The 22,004-nt window shown below is 40.4% G+C and overlaps 1 protein-coding gene across 9 annotated transcripts in view; it reads left to right on the plus strand.

The window, feature by feature from the left end:
• Positions 1–22,004, plus strand: part of Mbs (Myosin binding subunit) — a 245,605-nt gene that overhangs the window by 12,887 nt on the left and 210,714 nt on the right. The window lies entirely within an intron of this gene.

The raw sequence follows: 22,004 nt of genomic DNA on the forward strand, positions 1-22,004 counted from the left end.
TGTAAAACATGCACTAGTTATAAATAGTGTTGCCCACGGGACGAGGCGGGACAGGCTTTTAAAAATTCGAGACGAGACGAGATTGATCATGTGTCCCGAGACAAACGAATATTTTCGAGACGAGACAGGCCAAAGTCTCGTCTCGTGGGCAACACTAGTTATAAAATTGTTGCACGATTTGGGAGACATCATGCTCTTTCACTAGCAAATGTCTGCATTCCCTTATTTTTATTGTCTTTTCAAACTGAAGTTGTGCATTAGGACTTATCTGAACTGAAAAAAACAGTGGAAATTATCTGTGAAAGAAATTTCCTTTCTTCATACATTAGCATCATTGTCAGGGTCATTTTAGTGTCACTGCTGAGCATAGGCGTCCACCGGGGTACTTCTTCCTAATGTGTCTTCAAAATGTAGAACCGACCATTAAAATTATGAAAATAATGTCAGTGTTTTAAATAGTAAGGAATATAGTTTCATGCCACACGTCTGTCTATCTCCAAAACAGTGTGATATTGTTTACCATAATAATCAGTAATTGTGTAGTGAGGAAGATGTTTTTCACTTGATAAAACTCAGGTAGAGCTCCTCCACAAATTGACCCACACTTATCCTTCTCCCAAACACAGCCTCGAATGCAAACTTCTTCAACTCTCAAGGCTTAATTGCATTATTTAGGTTTATACATGATAACAAAAAGATTGCAGCAGCAATCGAAACGGCATCCACAAGAAAAATGAGTCCAAACCGATTTATGGAGGAACTCTGTGCATAATAAGGGTTTAATAATAATAATTATGAGAAGTTGTTTTGTAGTTGTGATGGATAGGGATGCAATTGATATTACCTGTAGAGAGATAACCTTGTATCGTATTACCTTTGTTAGAGTTGGTTATTCTGTAACAATATTGATTTTCAATTGTTTACTTTATTATTTACATATAAATAGGGAACGGATTTTTAGGTGCAGCACCTTTCCAAAAAAATATAGCTGTTTTCGTACCGATCGTTTCAGGTATGTATTTTAGGACAAGAAATCAAGTGAAATGAACACACTTTGTTGCACCCTTTTGCACTTTTTCGTGAGATTAACACATTTATTCTCTTTTTACCCCCCTCTTTGATGCTTCAGTACCTTTTTCCTTCCTTTTCCTTCCTTTTATTTCATGTTTTGTTAAAAAATGGACAGAAAAATAAATGATTTTCACTCTTCTTGAGCAGCTGCATAAAATCCTATAGTCTCATTTTGTAGAGCAGAACGAGAGATATAAAATGGTATAACATAATCATTGCAGCCCCAATAGTTCCCAAGATAATGTAATTTATCCACACATAAGGATGTCCTGACCTCAAAGCATCAGCGACTTACATTTGAAAACACTGAAATGTTGAACGTAGTCCAGTATAACAAGTTGTTCGAACCCCAGTAAATGCTAAGTTTACTTCCTAAATACTGGTTACTTTATGTAATGATTTGTAATTGTTATTTGATACAGTATTGAATAAAGAATGTTAATGTAACTGGTCTAGACCTAAATCAAGGCATTTTATCAGCACCTTTTTGAAAACATTTCCAGAACTTTTTTTTTCCCTTTTCGCGATCCTAACTTTGCACATTAAAATCCTTTCCCTAATTATAAATAAACGTCACAATGATAGGGAAACCAGTGCTGAAGTGATAACGAATACTCAGACCGTTATGTTTAAATTTCATCTTCTGATACCTAATACTTTCTGTGAAGAGGAAACATGAAGTAAAGACAATGGTCCAGATAGGCAATTGAAACTCCCCTTAAGGGCACCCCTAAATAAATTAGTGTGCGCACGCACGCCTATGCTGCCGAGAACAATTTTCCAAAGTATGTATAACGAACAAACATAATGTTAAACTTCTGTTCTGCATTTACATACTTTTTCCACACAGTTGCAGGTGGTCACGTAACACTTCTGGCTTGAGATCGAAATAAACATGAAAATATTAGAAGTATTTATTGTTGCCAAACATATTGCGAGAGAGTATAAATTGTTTTCATTTGTGCAAATATTAATTGATATTCACTATAACGCAGTTCTTATATTGTATTTTGTAGTAAAATTTTTCAAATTTGTCCTTTCTTGACCTTCTTTCACGCCATTTTTCTACGAAGATCTCACGCAATTGTAGTCACAATTTTCCTTTCTCGTTCTTGTCCGACTATTTTTTAAACTTTCATTATAAAACTTCCTGTATCAAACGACATTGTACATTCGCCCAGCACAACAGTGAACTTCTCAATATACACTGGGTCTTCCTTTGCCCGGTGATAAAAAATCGCCAGTGCGCGCTAACACGTCCCAACCCCTGTGTTTCATTTTTACGGACAACAATTCAGTCATCTTAAAAATGGAGCTTATGGTAACTTTTTAAGGCTCGGCTGGACCTTTAGCTTTCGAATGAACGAATTTTTTAATAGACTTACGTAATCGCGAAACTATTGATAATACCGGTACAGGGAGGTTATTTCAGTAGTTTGCCGCGAGCGTGTCGGCCGCTGAGGGGTCCCTTCGTGCAACTGGTCCCGGCAAATTGCGTTACACGAAGTCCGTAACAGAAACAGCTTGCTTTGTAATGTTTCCACTTTTCACAATTACAGTTACAATTACAATTGAAATAAGCACGTACCTTGTCGCAAGGATCCTAGAAAAGGATGCTTAGCCTTAATCTCCGTTACCCGTGCGCGCATTCCCGTACAAAAGCTTATGTTGTATTCGGTGGCAAAAAAGTTGCTGAACCAAAGGATTTTTAATAGGTAGTGCTCGCTAGGGCCTTACTCCCCAATTGCTTGAAATAGAGAAGTTGCCTTTCAAATTGGTTATCTAGACCAGATTTCTTTTTATAAAGTAATCTAGGGAAAGTAGGTCGTGTTTTGAAGATTTTATTATGCAGAAATCTATTAATAGAATAAGTTGTTATTCCTATTTACTATTTCTGTCTTGCAATTTTTTGGTGTTTGGTAGCTGCTTATCTGGAATACTATGTTAACTAATGTTACTATTAAGGTGGTTTTTATTCTTGCGGCGAATTTCTCGCCCTTGCTTCCCAGAACTTTGTCAACGGGGATTTCCTTGCCAAACATAAGACTGGAAGTACTCTTTCTTATCCAATGCTCGTGGTCGAAATTCCTAAGCCCTGCGACAGGTTTAAGTTTGCAGTATTATACGGATTATCTCATTTGTCTACGGTAAATTATATTCCCCTCGCAAACATGAGTCATTCTGTTAGGTTCGGTTCCATAAGTGGAATCGTATTTGGCGGAATACGATTTTCAGGTAGTCCGTATAATACTAAAGTACCCCAACTTTACACATATATAGATCCAAACGTGCGCGCAGAATGTAGTTCCTCTGCCGATTTTCTCACTGTCTGTGATATGAACAGCTCGGCGGTTGAGGCAAGACTGACACGAACGATTCCTTGCGCCGTTCTCATGTGGATTCATACATAAAACCTGCTGCAGACTTAACCCTTAGCTGGGGATAACTGGAGGGATAGCATACTCTGCGTTCCCCCACTTCGAGCACTGTTCTTAACATATTTTGTCACGAGATGATGCGAAATTAAGCGCAGTGTTTTAAATGAATCCTGACACTCAGCATATCCTGTGAGATATGCAAAACTCCGCAACATGTGATCTGAAAGCATTTTGGAAGAAACGTTTCTGTATATTGGCACGGTGCATGTTATGGTGAATGATGAAGATAATGTTAATTTGGTTTTATTTGGTATAACATAGTTTTCAAATCAAATTTAAGATTATCAGAATGGTACATATATGCAATTTAATATACTGAATTTGAACCAGATGTCTGGTCAGTTTTCGTAACAAAATTTTCATTCTTCTCTATATAATACCTTAGATGTTGAAAAAAAAAGTCCTTATGGATGTTTGCTGCTCGGAACCGCTGATAACAGGAAAGGAATTCGGAATTGCACAAGTGGAGAGTGATGCATCACGTGTGAGGCCCTGCTATAATAGCAAATGATCCCTGCGTTCGATAGGAAATCACCGACACTCATTTGGCGGGTGCGCCGCATAAATAGATGTTGACCGGGGATTTATATATAGCATGTGCATCTCCACGCGGTGCCTCTTTAGTTTCATGTGAACGGAATAAACCATGTGTTGTCATTGACCTTTATTTCCTGCGTGCTTTCCACCTATTTGTTTTGCATTCTTTCGCCTTTTTTCATAACTATAGCCGATGATTGGGAGAATGCTATATACGAAGGAACCTGGTGGTTGTATTGTAATATCTTTCGTGTTCCTTTTTTCGCAAAATTACGAATTGTTTTGCAGATCCGCGGTGTTCTAGACGGTATGGCGTCTGTCTACCACGCGGGGGACCCGGGTTCGATTCCTGTGATGAGTTACTGAAAATGTAATTTTTCAGCAATGTCCCTGCTCTGAGGTTCACCCAGCGTGTAATAAATGGGTACCCTGGCGGTAAAGGCGGCCAGAGCATGGTACTGATCACATCACCTGCCCAAATAGGCGCGATCGTGGGTGGGTCCCTATCTTCACGCCCCTCATGTTCTTCCATGGCACGTTTCCATGTGCACGGATAGCTTTACCTTTACATGTTGTACGATAAACGAAACTTTTTTTCTCATTGTTATAACTGACATAATTTGAGTATTTTGTTTAACTATGCATTAATTAAGTAAATATAAAGCTTATGGAGTTGATTCGGAAAGAACCGAGGGTCAAGAATAGGTAAAGCTGTCCTCTGTAAACTTCATTGTGCCTTGAAGGCACATGGAGAGATGGTACCATACATTCTTATCACGGCCATATTGGAGGTGATGTGATTAGCACCACACTCCGGACAACCTTTATCCTCTTCCCAGGTTTACCCAATCGGTTTATGCAGTGACATTGTCGGAGGATTTCCGAACCCAGATCTTCCGAGTGGCAGTCAGTCGCTACTACTTGGGCCACGACTGCTCTTGTCAAGAGAAGGTATAAAACACTGGTTTCGGGTTGGTGGTCCAATGAAGTTGGCGGTTGGCGTTGCAATTATGTAAAGAATCCCGCATTACAACAACTAAAAGAACGCTGCCGGCTTGTAATCAAGGGGTCGCAGGTTCGATCCTTGGTTGAGAGACAATGCACAGTGGTTTGAGCCCCACAAACTGTAGGTCCAGCTCCGATTAGCCTGTCTAAGCATAAGGCGGACTTAAAACAAACTTTTTGACACAATAACCAAAAGGTAATTTTGACGCTTGGAACATCCAATGCCTATTTTAAAATCTAATGCTAGTTGTGAACCTAAGAACGATACTTGTCGTAACGGAAGAATTTGGCGTAGGGCATGGCTATTTATTTAACTCCGCAAATACTATTATTTCGTAAGGAAAAGTGACATGACTCCGTAGTATAAGTTGCAATTTGTTCGTAATGTTCTCCATATTTTCATGACATAAAATTCCGAGTGTAAAGTAAATTTGAAACAATCGTGTTCTCTTAATTTGTGATATATGCAAATTTTATGTTTCTCTATGAAGTTGGCGATAACACGATTCGAACATTAATATAGTAGTTTCACCTTTTGCATTACTTTCATTGCCTATCTTCGTTATCTAAGCTAATTTGAAATCAGAAGAAATAATTTTCACATACATTTGTCAACGTAAATTAACATTATGCTTAAACAATCTATTACAACGAAATATTGATGTAAACATTGTCACGCAAGCAGTATAACAATGCATTAAAACAGGATCTGGTGCCTGCCTCCCCTCTCTTGAGAAACTACTTTGCAGGTCATAACAAGAGAGTGCTAGGGTTCAAATACAGTTAATAAAAAGAGCGTCTCTAGTAAGACATTTCCCAGCGTGCCATGGGAGTTCAGAAGCTCATTATGCACGAGAGTCTGCTGTTGTGGTTGCAGATCGCAGTTTTCCTTCCCGACTTCGAATTGTAAACCAGTTCTGAATTGACGTAAGGTTTTTTGTGTCGTGGTGTTGTCACTGAGCTGACGTCACCTAAATATTGTGCCGTGGTTTCTTTTGTGTTCGCAGTGCAGGTGCGTCAGCCCATACATGGTTCCCAGGTGATTTGATCACTTGCGATGCTGCAGAATGGCAGGGCAGTTGCAGGCTGATGCGCGTCTCCGTTCCCAGAAGCCATCTGAGAAGGTGGCGCATACTTGATATCTGTTGGTGGATTAGGTTTTTTGTTATAGCGTCAGGGTTTTGCTTACCAGTACTGCAATTTAAGGCTCAGGGGACAACGACAGAAACAAATAGTAGTGCCAAGAGGCAGGGTGAATAGAGGTATCAGGCTGCTGAAGGTATCTGATATTTCTTATAATAAATTATTCAATGACGTTTTCGACTTATTAATCTTTTCTCGTGTGTGTGTGTATTGATGTGAACTTTGTTTTGTCCCCTTCTCCTCTTGAGAAACTATACTTTGCAGGTAATAACATAGGACTGTTATGGTTAAAATGCTTTGCAATTTTATATATTATTCCATGTTTATTATATATTTATATATATGTATATATACCAGGTGTATAAGCTTAAATCTGCTGTTTGCTCATAGATGGCGTTAGTGAGTGTATGAAGCTACCATGGGCACGCCATACCTGGTGTTTGTATGAGTTGGACATCTGCCAACACAAATCAGTGCACATCGCCACCATGTGCAGACAACAACAGACAGTGTTCCTGTGGTAAGCATGTCTAGTTTTGTGCCAGAAAAAGAGCATATGCGGGAAGCTCTGCTTTTCTGCTTCCATTTGAAGAAATTGGCTGCCGAATCGCATCAAATGCTTGTGGAGGCCTATGGTGACAGTGCTGTATCGGAAACAACGTGCAGGGATTGGTTTCGTGGGTTCAAAGACGGCAATTTTGACCTGAGGGACAAGAAGTGTGAAAATCGGCCCAGGAAGTTTGAGGACCATCAATTGCATGCTCTTTTGGACGAGGACGATACCCAAACGCAAAAGATGCTTGCCGAGCAATTGGGTCTTACTCAAGCAGCCATTTCCATGCGTCTACGTGCCATGGGAAAGGTTCAAAAGATCGGAAAGTGGGTGCTGCATGAATTGACCGATCGGCAGCTGGAGAGACTCCAAAACACATGCGAAATCTTGCTTGCCAGACATAAAAGAAAGTCTTTCCTGCATCGGATTGTGAGTGGCGATGAAAAGTGGATATATTTTGAGAATCCTAAACACAAGAAATCGTGGGTTGATCCCGGCCAACCATCAACATCTTCCTCGAGACCAAATCGCTTCAGCCGGAAGACGATGCTGTGTGTTTGGTGGGATCAACAGGGTATCGTCTACTTTGAGCTGTTGAAATCTGGTGAAACTGTCCCTGCCCACGGCTACCACCAACAACTGATGAAATTGCACCATGCTCTGTGTGCCAAAAGGCCGGATTATCAACAAAGACATGGCAAGCTGATTTTCCTCCACGACAACGCCCCACAGCACACGTCAAGACTGGTCCAAAACTACTTGGAGACACGCAACTGGGAGGTGCTACCCCATCCCGCCTATTCACAAGACCTGGGCCCTTCCGACTACCATCTGTTTTCGTCGATGGGCCACGTCGTCGCTGAGCAGCACTTCGATTCATATGCAGATGTCCGAAAATGGCTTGATGAGTGGTTTGCCTCGAAAGAGAATTACTTTTTTTGGCGTGGTATCCAAAAATTGCCCGAGAAGTGGGCAAAATGTGTATCTCACGAGGGCAAGTACTTTGAATAAATTTCTTGTTGCCTTCTATGAACAAACCATTTTTTTTTCTAACTACAAAACAGCAGATTTAAGCTTATACACCTGGTATATGTGTATATATATATATATATATATATATATATATATATATATATATATATATATATATATTAGGGCTGAGCCGATGATTTTTCGGCATATTGGTCTATCACAGGGTCCGCAAAAATCCGCGCGACACGTTCGCGGGGTTTGATTATCCTGGAAATTATGCAAAATTCAAATTTTCTTTTCATTGTGCACCAGTTTTGTACGAAAAGCTGTATTTTTGGGATTATATGACATCTATTTTCAGATTCTGATGAAATTCTTGAGCATTCATTGATGAAATTCTAAAGCAAATTCCTTCGTAAATTGATGCATACAATTGGAGAAGAATATTTACACACAATTTTTGAACAAATTTTAATTATAGTAATTTTCAAGTATCGGTATCGGTTCAAAGTGGTATCGGCTGAGCCCTAATATATATATATATATATATATATATATACACACACACACACACACACACACACACACACACACATATCTTACGTCGGTTTTCTGCCACATTTGATAATCACGACTATAAGGACGAAAGGTGATCAAATGAATGCGGTGAGAGAACGCTCACAAAAATAAGAATGCCCAGGCCAGGACTCGAATTCGGGAGCTTCGGTGGCCAGATGGAAAGTCGACCATATAATGTGGATTTATACGTATTATATTGAAGTTTTAATAATACTGACGTGCATTTAATTATCCCTCGGAGAAAGTAGATTTAGTTGCAATTCAGGCACTTCATGCTTACACGAATCCAGGATAACATAACTTAAATACGTTACATGCAAATTGTCACGATTTGATCGAATTCACTGTCTCTCGCGGCGTCTTTACCCGCCCTACCATTCACACTACAGCCGCGATGAAATATCTAGCTAATTATAGAATTGCTTAGAGATGCGACACACGAGTTCTGATGATAATTCCAAACTCCTGAGTACTAACGTTGTTTTCATATTGAGGAACTGAAGTGAAGAGGTTCTTGCATAATAATTACCAGAAGTTCTGAAAACGAGATGCCAAACTACTGAGTACGTCATTCCCGTTTTCAGATAACTAAAGCGTAGCCTTGCGGATTATGGGCAGTTGCATTGTGGAGAAGAATCGAAGCTTTCCAGGGCTAATGCCCGTCTTGGTCTCTGGGACTCGAACCCGATAGGAACATCCTCACGATGACAAGTGTATACTGGACTTTTCCTATCGAATCACGTTAAAGCAATGAGTTCTTTTTTTGGGAGGCAAGCAAATAGTAACAGTGTACTTCAAGAGAAGGCATTAAACAGACCACCATTGCATCGTCTCGTTCTCTTGGTGCTGCCTTGAAAGGGACGAAAACCTTTTGAGTATTCCAGGATGCATATAAGGGAGCTGCTCATGAAATATGCGACAGCGCACTTAATGTTGACCCTGGGTAATGTAAGCGAAAGATTCTCGACTACGTCAACGTTATTCGCGTTGAGTTCACGGGCAGGCTCTTTTAAGAAGGGTCCTGACCCTGACCACTCTCAATTGACTGTTGTGTTTTCTCCGGAATGTTCCGAAAATGCACCCTGGCAGATCAAAGCACATTTAGAATCGTTAATAATGCATCGTGGAAGCATAATGAAATTACTATTTTCGAGTCGGTTTTCTGGTTTTGTTTTCTTATACTTCAATCTTTTTGTGAAGGTTAACCCAGCGTGTGTGAATTCGTCAAGTAGTGCTGTTTGAACCCTAGCTTACCCGTGCACAATACTTACCTGAAAGGGGAGGGGGGCCTCAGTCAGAGGGCCTCATTTTGTTATTGAAGGGAAACTGACTGCTGTTCAACATTGTCATCAAGGCCTCAGAACTGCCGCCCAGATTCCATTTCCGGGTGGATGATCTAAGGTTGGATATTTTCCGACCGTGACCCTGCATAAAGCGGCTCTGGGTTTAACCCAGCCTCAAATAAATGGTGCCTGACGGGTTAAAGTCGGGCAAGACCACGTTGCTGATTGCATGGCCTTAGAAACAGAGACATTGTAGAAATTGGGAATGTGTGGGGTCCTATCTCCACTTCCCCCTAAATCCATTGATTGTGGTACATTGAAGGAAATAATCTTGGACTAGATAATGACTCTTAAACAACCCTTGTAAGGAAAAAAATAGGTAGAATGTTTGGGAAGATAAAAATTGCAGAGAGGAAAGTACACAGAAAAAATATTTGGTTGAATTAACAAAACACGTTTGGTTAATCTTTCTGGCCATTTTGACCAAATTTTTGGTAACACTTAGAGCTAGAGAAAAAAATAATTTAAACATGTATGCACGGTTTGATTGTGGCAAGTCATTTTCTTTCTCTCATTTAAACAAATGTTCAATTGCCCGAAGTTATTTTTTGGTTGTAGCGAACAAACTTTTTTCTTTGTATAATAAAAATGAATGCATGGGCTGAAGAATCAAAGTATTTGATAGAAGTAGAAAGTTCGGAAAGCAACTCAACTCAAGGTAGGAACTTCACATACTTGAGGGCATTCATAATATTATGCTTAGTTGTCATCAACACAAATCAGGTGGAAGTATATACATAGTCATGGAAGGACTTGAAGGCAATGGGTAATATAAACTTTTGCTGTAGTTACTTTCCCTTCAACATAGTGAAAAAACCTGAAATGTAACTAACTATTGGTGGCACATTGTAGTGTTTCGGATCACAGTGAACTATAGATCCACGGATCATAAAGTAGTCTTTATTTTATTCTATTTTTGTTTTTTACTGGTAAAATTTGAAACAAAAGAAAAAAAATTAAAGCTTACTTTTGATTTTGTGGATTAATTTGGAATACTAATAAAGCTGACAGCAGTACGCTCGAGTAACACCAAATGAACATTACCGTTGGGAACCGGGTGTCAACTTGGCAGTAATAACGTCAGCGTGAAAATACTTGAGAGTTCTTTACAAGATATTCCAATGATACCATTGCTAAGGAAAGCCGTGAGAATGGTTTATCGCGTTCTCCATGAGTGTTATCATTAGGCGGGGGAGTAACGAATGTGTGAATACTCTTTTGAATTGAGTCATGACCTTATTTTGAAGTACTTCATTCCTTTTTGTGGACATTGCGTAACTGCGTGTGAATTTCTTATTTCATGTTCTGCCGTATTTTATCGACAGAGCGCACGGGGAAGATTGATGGGTGCTAGGATCCTAAAAGCGTGCTTCGCCCAATTATTATTGCTTAATGTTTGCTTATAGATTATACACAATACCTTCTGGCAATTTGAGAATTTAATGTACATTTTTTCTAAGTGGAACGTTCTAGTTGGGAGGAAACAGATATTTATCGAAATGCACTCTTATTCCACTAAGTACACCCTGGCAGCCACATTCTATCAGGATAGAGAGACTTATACCTGGATCAAGAGTGAGATTGTGAGTTGTCTTGTCTCTTATCCAGATGTTCTCCTTCAGGTCTTCTAATGTAGAGGGGGGCCCTATGTCGGAGTAGTTAGCACATCTCACTACGACGCCAGGCGTCCCGGGTTCGAATCCTGGCCTGGGCATGGATATTTGTGAGTGTCCATTCATCAATTTCATCATATCATCACTCATTCCCATCTTCGCAAATTAGCCAAAAGTGGCACAAAAAGCGAAGTAAAATAAAATAAATCAAATGTGTGTGTGTGGGGGGGTTGCATAGACTTTATTTTTCAATTTCCCACATAGATAAAAATCGCATACAGTGAGATCAGGGGATCGGGGGGCCCCAATCCTTTGCTAATAACCCGGTCTTCATAAAATTCCTGAATGAAATCCAACGGCTCTTCAGCTGTGTGTGAGGTGGCAGTCTTTTGTTGGGAAAACCCTGACTGGCATTCAATATCAGTTAGTTGTTCGAAGGATGATGTGATTATGTCGTTCCTGTATCTCTCTCTGCATTTATGCTATTTTCATAAAATATGGGCTCTGTAACTTTATGCATTTACTGCGCACAAAGCACCGATTTTCTGGTCATGGAAAGGACTTTCGTGTATAAAATCGGGTTTATATGAGCTTCAATACCTGTTATTCTGTGGCGCAACATGGTTCCCTTAAATGGAACCATGCTTCGTCAGAGAAGAATATTAAACGTGGATCAATTACCCCACCATAATATTCCCGAAATACAGTTACAGAAATTTACCCGACTCTCGTTATCGCGTGGAAGCAGTTCCTGGACAACAGTGACATTGTACGGTTTCAGTTTAAAAATTTGGTAGCTCGCCATGCTGCTGTTACGGAAATTTCTGTTTCCTGTGCAAGTCGTCGGAGCGATTTTTGAGGAGCATGTTCTAATCTTTCCCGGGCTTCGTCCAATTTATCCTCGGTAAGTACACGCCGTTTTACCATTCACTTCTTATCGAGAATAGATCCTGTTTCCCTGAATTTGTTCAAGGTTTCGCACGGTATTTCTGTGTGGAACAGGCACACCTGGGAATTCTGTTGAAAATCGTCTATGAACGTCCCTGCAAGAATTTGTAATCACATACGAATCGTACATAAAAACTTTTTGTTGTAATGTGTACGTATGTGCCATTATTAAAACTATAGCAAAACACAAATAACACTAAACACTTAACAAACACTTTACAAAACAATAGAAAATCGCAAGAACACTTATAACCATTTTAAAAATACGACTGAACTGAGATCGCGAAGTTAATAAAATGGAATGGGGATAAGAAAGAAATTCACAAGTTATGCCACAAGCTATGTTGCTGCTCTGGCACCGCGAGCTGTTAGGAAACTAAAGTGTCCTCTTAGCGTGTCTTGTTACCAAAGCTCCGCGAAATTTCCTAAAACCATGCCAGAAATGTGTGGATGTACGAGGACAACATTTCCAACATCCCCCGTGACAATTAACGTGCTTATTTTGAATGTAATTGTAAATGTAATTCTGAGAACTTGAAGTCATTTCGAAGCTAGCGGTTTTTATAGCGCAGATATCGCACGCGATTTGACGGAAGTTGCCGTCTGTGTGGCCGGCAAGCGGGCCGACGTCAGGCGCACAAGGGACAGAAACTCGCTGTATGTGCGTTTTGAGTGTCCCTCTACAGCCTAAGCTTTGATCACAGGCATATTAATTTTGTTTTATTTATATTTATAATTTGCTGAAATAAGTTTATGTGACTTTAATGTGCTGACTATTACAATTTCCTTAACAACAAAATGTGACCCCGTGTAAGGTTTCAGATGGCCTTAGTACTGACAACTGACGGATCCACAAGCATTTTAGTAAACCAATTCAAATGGAACAGTCAAGTAGACAAATTGCCTATGACCCCTCGTAATCGCGGTTTTAATGCAAGACCAGGTTTTAATATTGAAAATTAAGATGCCAGCGATTCAGAAAACAACTTCTGTATATGAAGCTATGCCATCATAGCGCACTATGACGTCAGGGGTCTCGGATTCTAATTCCAGCTCAAACATAGGTGTTTTTCATAATATCACTCATCCTCTTCGTCGCGATTAGCCAATAGTGGCAGAAATGCGACGTGAAATAACCTACTTGAATCAATCAATCAACCAACCAACCAACCGGATGATGATTTGTAAACTCGATTACCGCGAGCGAGGGATAATTAAATACTATTTCTATTGTGTCGACTGCTGAATCTGCTAATATCACAGTTTTTTATCGTCTTGAATAACCCCATATATAAAAATTTGTAAACATTAATGGGATATCTTGCGTGCATGGAAAAATACTCACCCACGTATGACACACGTGAATATGCATGGGCGACTTTGAAAAACAAATGGCATCCTTTGCAAAAAACAAGATTGAAAATTGCAGCAATAAAGAGACCAAAATTGTTGTCAAGCAACCCATGCTGCGTGTAACTTGAATGTCCGGTCCACCTATCGAATGTGTAACGAAGGTATGTCGCTTGTCACTTCGTTTTGAAATCTACCCCAGTGCTCTATTGTCCGAATTTGTACTTGGGTATTTTTGTGGCACAAGAATTGACAACACTGTACCCCGACCTACGCTCAACAAAACTGTTTGGGATTCCAAAAAAAATAAAAATTGGACAGCACTGATCTAATCAGTAATTTATGTGGTCACTTATGTTTTAAACGTGAGATACATCGCCGCCTCTTTACCTAACTCTTTGCTGTCAGCGTAAAGAACAACTGAAGAGCAAAATTCGTTACATAGTTATTTCTGTTCAAATATGTCGTGACTGAAATATGGCACGTTTGTGCTGTTGTGTGTGCACAAGATTACTAGAGCCAACATTTGGCGGCGGTATCGTACGGATGGCGGAGGGAACTTTGATCGTGTACACGTGTTGTTACAAGGTTCGTGTCGGCAGTTTTTCTGTGAAGTCGCCAGACATGAATAATGAATGCCTGGAAACGTCGTTTATCACTGTTGGTGTTTTCGCTCCTTGGGTGGTGGGGCGGGCGTTTCAGGGATTTCGACACATTCCCGGAAGATGACCTCCTGTAGATATCTTCTGTATCGGTTTTCAGATCTTAAGATCTGGTAACACTGCGGCTACTTGTAAGCCGGGGATGGTGAATCATTCCTCTCTGAATGCTGGTCATTGCTACCGAATGCTCCCTCGTGTGTTGTTCAGAGGCATTTATGGCCCACGCCAGAAACTATTTAAAAAAAAAAAAAATCCGTTAGTGGTCCACAGTTGAACTGAAGTACAGGATGCAAGGAAACCTATATCAATATGTAGTGATAAATTGTAAACAATGTACTGTACCACCAGGGTTGCTACGCATCTGGAAAGCGGGGAAATGTCAAGGAATTTTGCAGATCATTTGGAATTTACGTCCATTTTGGAGTCTGCTAGAGAAAAAATTTTTCTCTTACGGATTCGATTCTTGTGATCCCACTCCCCATAAAGATATAGTTAAGAAACTTGTTCCTCTCGTCCTTATGATTCTCATTCCGATACAAAATTATTGTCCTTTTGAATTTCGGTCCTACATAGGTAATATTTTTAATTTGTACTGTTTTAAGCCGGCTTTAGACGAAAGCATATCCTTTAACATTTTTGCTAGCATAAATGCTACGTAAATGCTTCCAAAAATCTTGTATTTTACACGGAAGCATTTCATGTAAAATTTCGGTAAGCTTTTTGCGATTACAATGTATAAAATATACAACACGAAAGACACGTCGAGTTACACCATCTGTGCTGAGTGCAGGGTGTTTACAATTGAAACAACTAAAATATTCTTCCATACGTGCACAGTAAATGTTGTAAAGTATATATTTATGGAACGCCATTGTTTTGTACCTAATATTGTTTTATGTGAAACGTTATTCCTGTCGGTTGACTAGTTATCGGCTTTTAAAAATGTGAAGTAATAAATTGTTTACATCTCGCGCGGCCGCCATTGCACCTGCACTCGTGATCTAGAGGTCGCTTCTGATTGGTTATGGAGTGTGCTTTAGATGATACAGAAAATGCACAATATTCAATCACAGTGCCTACCGCACATTCCACCCTCGGCCGAAGCAATAAAACTCTTCTTCGTTCCCAAAACTTGGGAGCTGTTGACCTTTGATGCAGATGCGAAGGGAATTTGCATGATGACATCAAAGTCGCAGATTTCTGTCTAAATGGAGGGCCGCAACAGGGCCAGTGAAGGTACAGATAAAGAAGCTCCTGCATGAAAGAAATTACAAGGTCTAGATAATCTTCTAAATACTTGCAGCTACTTAGACTTCTGCTCCTAAACAAGATGAACGAATGTAATAGCTGCTGTTCATGTTCTGTGGATTTGTCCTTAAAGTTTTGAGCTGTCTAAATTTTCACTCTTCACTGCAAACAAATTATACAAAATAGTTTTACCTAATGTCAAGGAGGGCTGATGACAGTGCCGGGGGGGGGGCTCGGCCCCTGCCTGGCTACGGGCCTGGTTATGCTACGGAAATTGGATCGATCCTATCCTTGAGAAATGCCATGAAATATGCCATGGCATCTGAAATGCCATAAGATTTACACTTTACACGGTAGCATTTTGGTCATGGCGTAAATGTTAAGAAAAATGCTAAAGAAAATGCTTTAGTCCAAAGCGGGCCTTATACTAAGTCTTCGAAAGAATATCAAAGTAAAATTTGTAGTCCCGCTATAATGACCGATAACTAAAGTAGGTTTAGAACATAATAGATATTAAGATTTATAGATCTAGGTTTTATTGGCATTTACATTTTGGTGTAGCAAGAAAGTAAATTTTGTTAGCAAAATTATAACACTAGTGGAATTTTTCGTTTGATTCAGATTGTAATTTTCCTTTTTTTCGAATTTTTACGTGTTTTGTGCGTTTAGAATAAAATTTGTTTTAATATAAGTGATGGAAATGAATATTAATCATAATTAACGCACCTATATATTAAGTTGAAAAACACAAAGTTCAAAAGCAAAAGTCATGATAATAAACATGTCTGGAGAAATTAACCCGGATCCCACATTAAACTGTAGGTCCAGTTCCAATTAGCCTATTTGTGCATAAAGCGGACATAAACAGGAAACTTAAGTGCAGTATAAATAAGTTAACAAGTACTTTGTCCGTATAAGTCACATAATGAAACAATTTCAGTTTGTGTGAAATTTTGAAGGTGGTTTACAAGTATGACAGGATCTGGGGTTCTAAATTACTTTCCTTTAATATTTCGAGTTCGCTAACTAGCGTCGCAGCCTTGTATTTAAGGGATCCCGGGTTCGATACCCGGTGGAGGCACATGGTGGTTCGGATCCCACTTGAAACTGTAGGTCCAGTCCCGATTAGCCTTCCTGTGCACAAAGTGGACTTAAAACACCAAATCAATCAATCGAGTTCGCTAACGAAATTTCCATTTCTTTTTTAAAAAAATAATAGTACAACGTGTTTTTGTGACATTTGTGTTTTATGTATCGTTAAATCAGAATAATAAACATGCCATTATACATTTTTGTACTGTTGCTAACCGAAATTTAAAATTGCAGTGATATGATAGAGGCGGCCATATATTATAATGTATTCATGTTGTTACTGATTGAGCCTTCTTTAGGAAGGCCACTCCGGTGCAGGAATGAATTTAAGTCCAATATTCTAGTAATTAATAATTTGAATGTTTTTAAGATCACATTTCATAGCTTATCTTAGTTGGATTCATGGCTTTTTCAGCTCCCGTTTTGAAAAAGAAAAGAAAAAAAAAGATAAGCTATCTCCTGAGAATGATGGGTTGGCACCTGAATTATTTTTATTTTTGTGTCTACCCCCTGGATATGTAATTTTTTTCTTGTTCTCGTCTGGTTTCCTCGTAACCTCTCAAGAAAGCACTGTTTCGTTATTGAGGTAAACAAGTGGCCCATTAAACATAAAATAATAACTCCACAAATAAACTTGATTAACACAACCAGGATCATGCACTAGACAAATTGATGATTGTGCCTGCTGCAGGTGCGTCGTATTGAACGTTGAGCCCCGCCAGGGACAAATATAATGAACATTATAAATCTCCTATTGTTATATCAGTGCGCCGAATATGGAAGGGAACGAGAAATCAAAAGAATCGACAATTGATTCTCGGAACCGGCCGTGTTCTGTTTCTGCTACTCTCCCTCCAGGCCTTGATCGAGTCGAGCACGCGGCAATATTGCTCCAAGTCGGTTTACTCAGTCGAGTTTCCAGGAAACCGAGAAGGTTTCTTATCGCTGCAGGAGGAAACTCACGCGCAGTGTTGCTCAATCATTGGAGGTCGGACGCAGACGGATTTGCAAAAGTATCCTGTGGTCGCGAAATCGCTACTAAGTGGGCTTGTGAAGTAACCATAGAAGAGGCAAGATTTATTTTTCGTACGGTCCAAACATTTCAACTCTTTCTCTCTTCAGCAGTTCGTTAGAGGGTCGCTCTCTTTGGTCGTTCCAAGGGCTTTATCAAAAATTTTCCTTTGGAGGGGGAGTGTAAGAATACATTTAGGGTCAAAACTAACTATATATGGGCCTCTGAAAAGTTATTGGGGTCGAAGAGAGGGGGGGGGGGAGGGATGGATAAACCAATCACTCGTTGTTAGCGTGTTTTCTTTTACTGGATGCTTTATTGACACGATTCCTATACGTAAAAGCTTATTTTGCTTTATTCTCCCCACGCTGCCGTTCATTTTGCTTTATTCCCCCCACGCTGCCGTTCATTTTGCTTTATTCCCCCCACGCTGCCGTTCATTTTGCTTTATTCCCCCCATGCTGCCGTTCATTTTGCTTTATTCCCCCCACGCTGCCGTTCATTTTGCTTTATTCCCCCCACGCTGCCGTTCATTTTGCTTTATTCCCCCCATGCTGCCGTTCATTTTGCTTTATTCCCCCCACGCTGCCGTTCATTTTGCTTTATTCCCCCCATGCTGCCGTTCATTTTGCTTTATTCCCCCCACGCTGCCGTTCATTTTGCTTTATTCCCCCCACGCTGCCGTTCATTTTGCTTTATTCCCCCACGCTGCCGTTCATTTTGCTTTATTCCCCCCATGCTGCCGTTCATTTTGCTTTATTCCCCCCACGCTGCCGTTCATTTTGCTTTATTCCCCCCATGCTGCCGTTCATTTTGCTTTATTCCCCCCACGCTGCCGTTCATTTTGCTTTATTCCCCCCACGCTGCCGTTCATTTTGCTTTATTCCCCCCACGCTGCCGTTCATTTTGCTTTATTCCCCCCACGCTGCCGTTCATTTTGCTTTATTCCCCCCACGCTGCCGTTCATTTTGCTTTATTCCCCCCACGCTGCCGTTCATTTTGCTTTATTCCCCCACGCTGCCGTTCATTTTGCTTTATTCCCCCCACGCTGCCGTTCATTTTGCTTTATTCCCCCCACGCTGCCGTTCATTTTGCTTTATTCCCCCCACGCTGCCGTTCATTTTGCTTTATTCCCCCCACGCTGCCGTTCATTTTGCTTTATTCCCCCCACGCTTCCGTTCATTTTGCTTTATTCCCCCCACGCTGCCGTTCATTTTGCTTTATTCCCCCCACGCTGCCGTTCATTTTGCTTTATTCCCCCCACGCTTCCGTTCATTTTGCTTTATTCCCCCCACGCTGCCGTTCATTTTGCTTTATTCCCCCCCCACTCTGCCGTTCATTTTATTCACCCATGCTTACGTTCATTTCGTTTTATTCTCCTTCTCTTTTGTTAATTTCGCTTTGTTCCTCCACGCTTCCGTTCATTTCGCTTTATTCCCCACACTACCGTACATTTCGCTTTATTCCCACACGCTGCGTTCATTTAGCTTTATTCCTCCGCGCTTAATCCATTTATGTAGTAGTTCGTTCCATTCACTGTATTCCTTCCACGAGATAACTTTCTTTCCTTATCGTGTGCATACTTAAACTATTGAGTTGCTCATATTTCACAGTAGATCGCAGTATAAAACTTCGCTTGTACATTTAGATGAGTGCATTTTACACCGTGGAACATCGGCGTCATAATCTTTCTTGAGGAAGCTTCCCATAAGTGAAAAGCATCTTGCGAGGTCTCTTCACGTAACTCAAGTGCTATTTCCCTGCATGGCTTGCTTTCTCGTCCGAGAGATGCTTCGCTTGCATGCCGAGTGTGCAGGTGTACCGTTGCACACTCTCGCCTTCGCTGAGATGAGGTTTTCCGCTGGCTGCGTAACTTTTGTTGCTATCACGTAACTGTACAATGACCTCGAGTTCTACTTGGCACTTAGCTTATTCGTTGTCGCGAGAGGACAACCAACTAACCGGCCGTTGATTGACAGAAATGCGGCAGAAAGTTAATAATATATCCCCATCTCTTCACCGATAACGGGGTTACTTTTCTCACGCTCTTTGAGCTAACGTTTTTTTTTCTAATCGTCTCACTTTTTGGGAAGATCCTCAAAAACCCACCCATTTATTTCCACGTAGTACGCCCTGGGAACCCCTTTTCTGCAGGCAAACTGGGCTCTGGCGTTTAGATTCACGGTCAGTATAATCCTCTGTTGTGTTTCTAGCTTTGATAGTGGTATAGCCTAGTGAGTTTAGTTTGGCCCCCGTGGCGGACTGGTTATCACATCGCGCTACGACGCCAGGGGTCACGGGTTCGAATCCTGGCCCTGGGCATGGATGTTTGTGAGTGTCCCTTCATAAATTTCATCATATCGTCACTCATCCCCATCTTCGCAAATTAGCCAAAAGTAGCACAAGAAGCGAAGTAAAATAAAGCAAATCAAGCAATCAGACCGAAGCGACTCGCGGCACGGAGGCTTCAAGCCGACGTGAGCTACACGATAGAGGTCTGCACGGGCCTAAATTGTAAGACCCGAGTCCGGCCCGGCCCGAGGAAAAGAAACCCGAACCCGACCCGAGTCCGATAATAAGTAAACATGAGCCCGGCCCGAGCCCAAAAACATAATTAAAATTACTTTCCAATTCAGCATTTGAAAAAAAAAATGGGCACCGTTGTACTTCGTTAACTAGCTGTTATAAAAAAAATGTAAACAATCGATGAGAAAAAAAATACTGTTACTTTTGCTACATCTACTATTGGTGAAACAAATATTAATTAAATTATTTTTCGATGACAATATTCGCTAACAAAATAGCCACGAGGCCCGGGCCCGACCCGAGCCCGAGAAGTTCTGGTTATTTATGGCCCGAGTCCGGCCCGCGGGCCGGGCCGGGCCTAGGCCCGAGGGCCTGGCCCAAGCCCGTGCAGACCTCTACTACACGAGCACGTCGAATCTGAAAACTAATAAAAAAAAGACCTACTGTGCGACACGTCACGACAACCAGACCGAGGCGGCACAATATCGAGAGAACAACGCAGTGTAAGCGACACGTGCAATTTGTGGTGTCGCCTCGGTACGAAAGGTTTCATTTATTTCTGAAGGTTTCTTTTTAAGTGACACGCTTTGCTTGTTTCGTTCTGAAAGCTCCTTTACATACGTTTTATTTACCTCTCGATAAACATGCCAGCAACTATTTGTTCTTTCACTTGCAACATGGCCTACGCGTGACTAACGGCATAACATAATTTCTTTGTAATTTCATCTGTATATATTAAAAGAGCTTAGGATATCAAATGTACGGTATTCCATCAACAAATTAATGAACTGCGCAGTCAAGTGATTATCAACATCGTGAATTTTTCCGTAATTTAGGGAAAGTTTTCATTGTACCACAAAGTATTTTCACATGTTATACTTAAAGGGTCTTTCTGTAAGTTGTGCACAATATAGCTTTTCAAACATTTTGAACAACATATCTAGGGATGTTCGAGAAAGGGAACTTGAGTCACAAACTGTGATTTTCTGTTGCTTTCATTTAAGTCGAGCTGAATCAATTAAAGAAAATATGTGTAATTTTATATTCGGATGTGTAAAGATGTTAAACTGTGATGATCGAACATATATATCATGTCTGTAATGTTTGCCATTAAAAGAATAAACATAAGTAAATGTCTGCTGTAAAATTGCATTTTTGACTTGAGTGCTTTTTACCGAACAGTCTGTAGATATCGTGTTTTACACCTCGATGCGTAAAGCATGGTTTGAGGCTAAGATTACACTAACAGCACACGATATATAACCTGGTAACTTGCTGTGCACACACCTAATTTAGTTTTTTCGTTTTCCTTCTTAAGTGCTCAACCTCGAAATTGAAACTGTAGGTCCAGTCCCGATTAGCCTTACTGTGCATAAAGTGAACTGAAAACAACAAATCAATCAATGAATCGAAATTGAAATTGGTTTGCACCAGCTGTTTTTGCCATTCGAAAAATTGATCGTTATTTTCCCTTGATCTTTTCATATTACCCTTATTCTCGTCTTTCTTCCCCGTTTCCCTGTTTTCCGTACCTTTGTATTTTCAGAAATCTGGTTATGGAGTTGGTTTATATTATATGGCATGTCTCTATTTGTTCATATCTTCGTTTCAATGTAGCCTTCTCAACATCATGGACGATTTGATTTATATACTCCATCCCGAGTCGGCCAGTGTGGGTTTGTCTTCTATTTTTGCTTCAACCACCATTTTTTTAAAACCTCAGCTTTTTGAATATGTCCTACAACATGTAAAGAACGCCATGTTTAGATATCATGATTTCGGTTTTCAGTGGCTAGCACAGCTTGCTAGGGCGTCAGGGGTCTCAGTTTCGAATCCCGGCTTGTGCATGGGTGTTCCTTTGTGAGTGTACCTTCATATATTTCATCATATCATCGCGATTAGCTAAAACTGA

The sequence above is a fragment of the Lepisma saccharinum genome, chromosome 8 (genome assembly GCF_977018435.1).
Source record: "Lepisma saccharinum chromosome 8, izLepSacc3.1, whole genome shotgun sequence".
NCBI lineage: Eukaryota > Metazoa > Arthropoda > Insecta > Zygentoma > Lepismatidae > Lepisma > Lepisma saccharinum.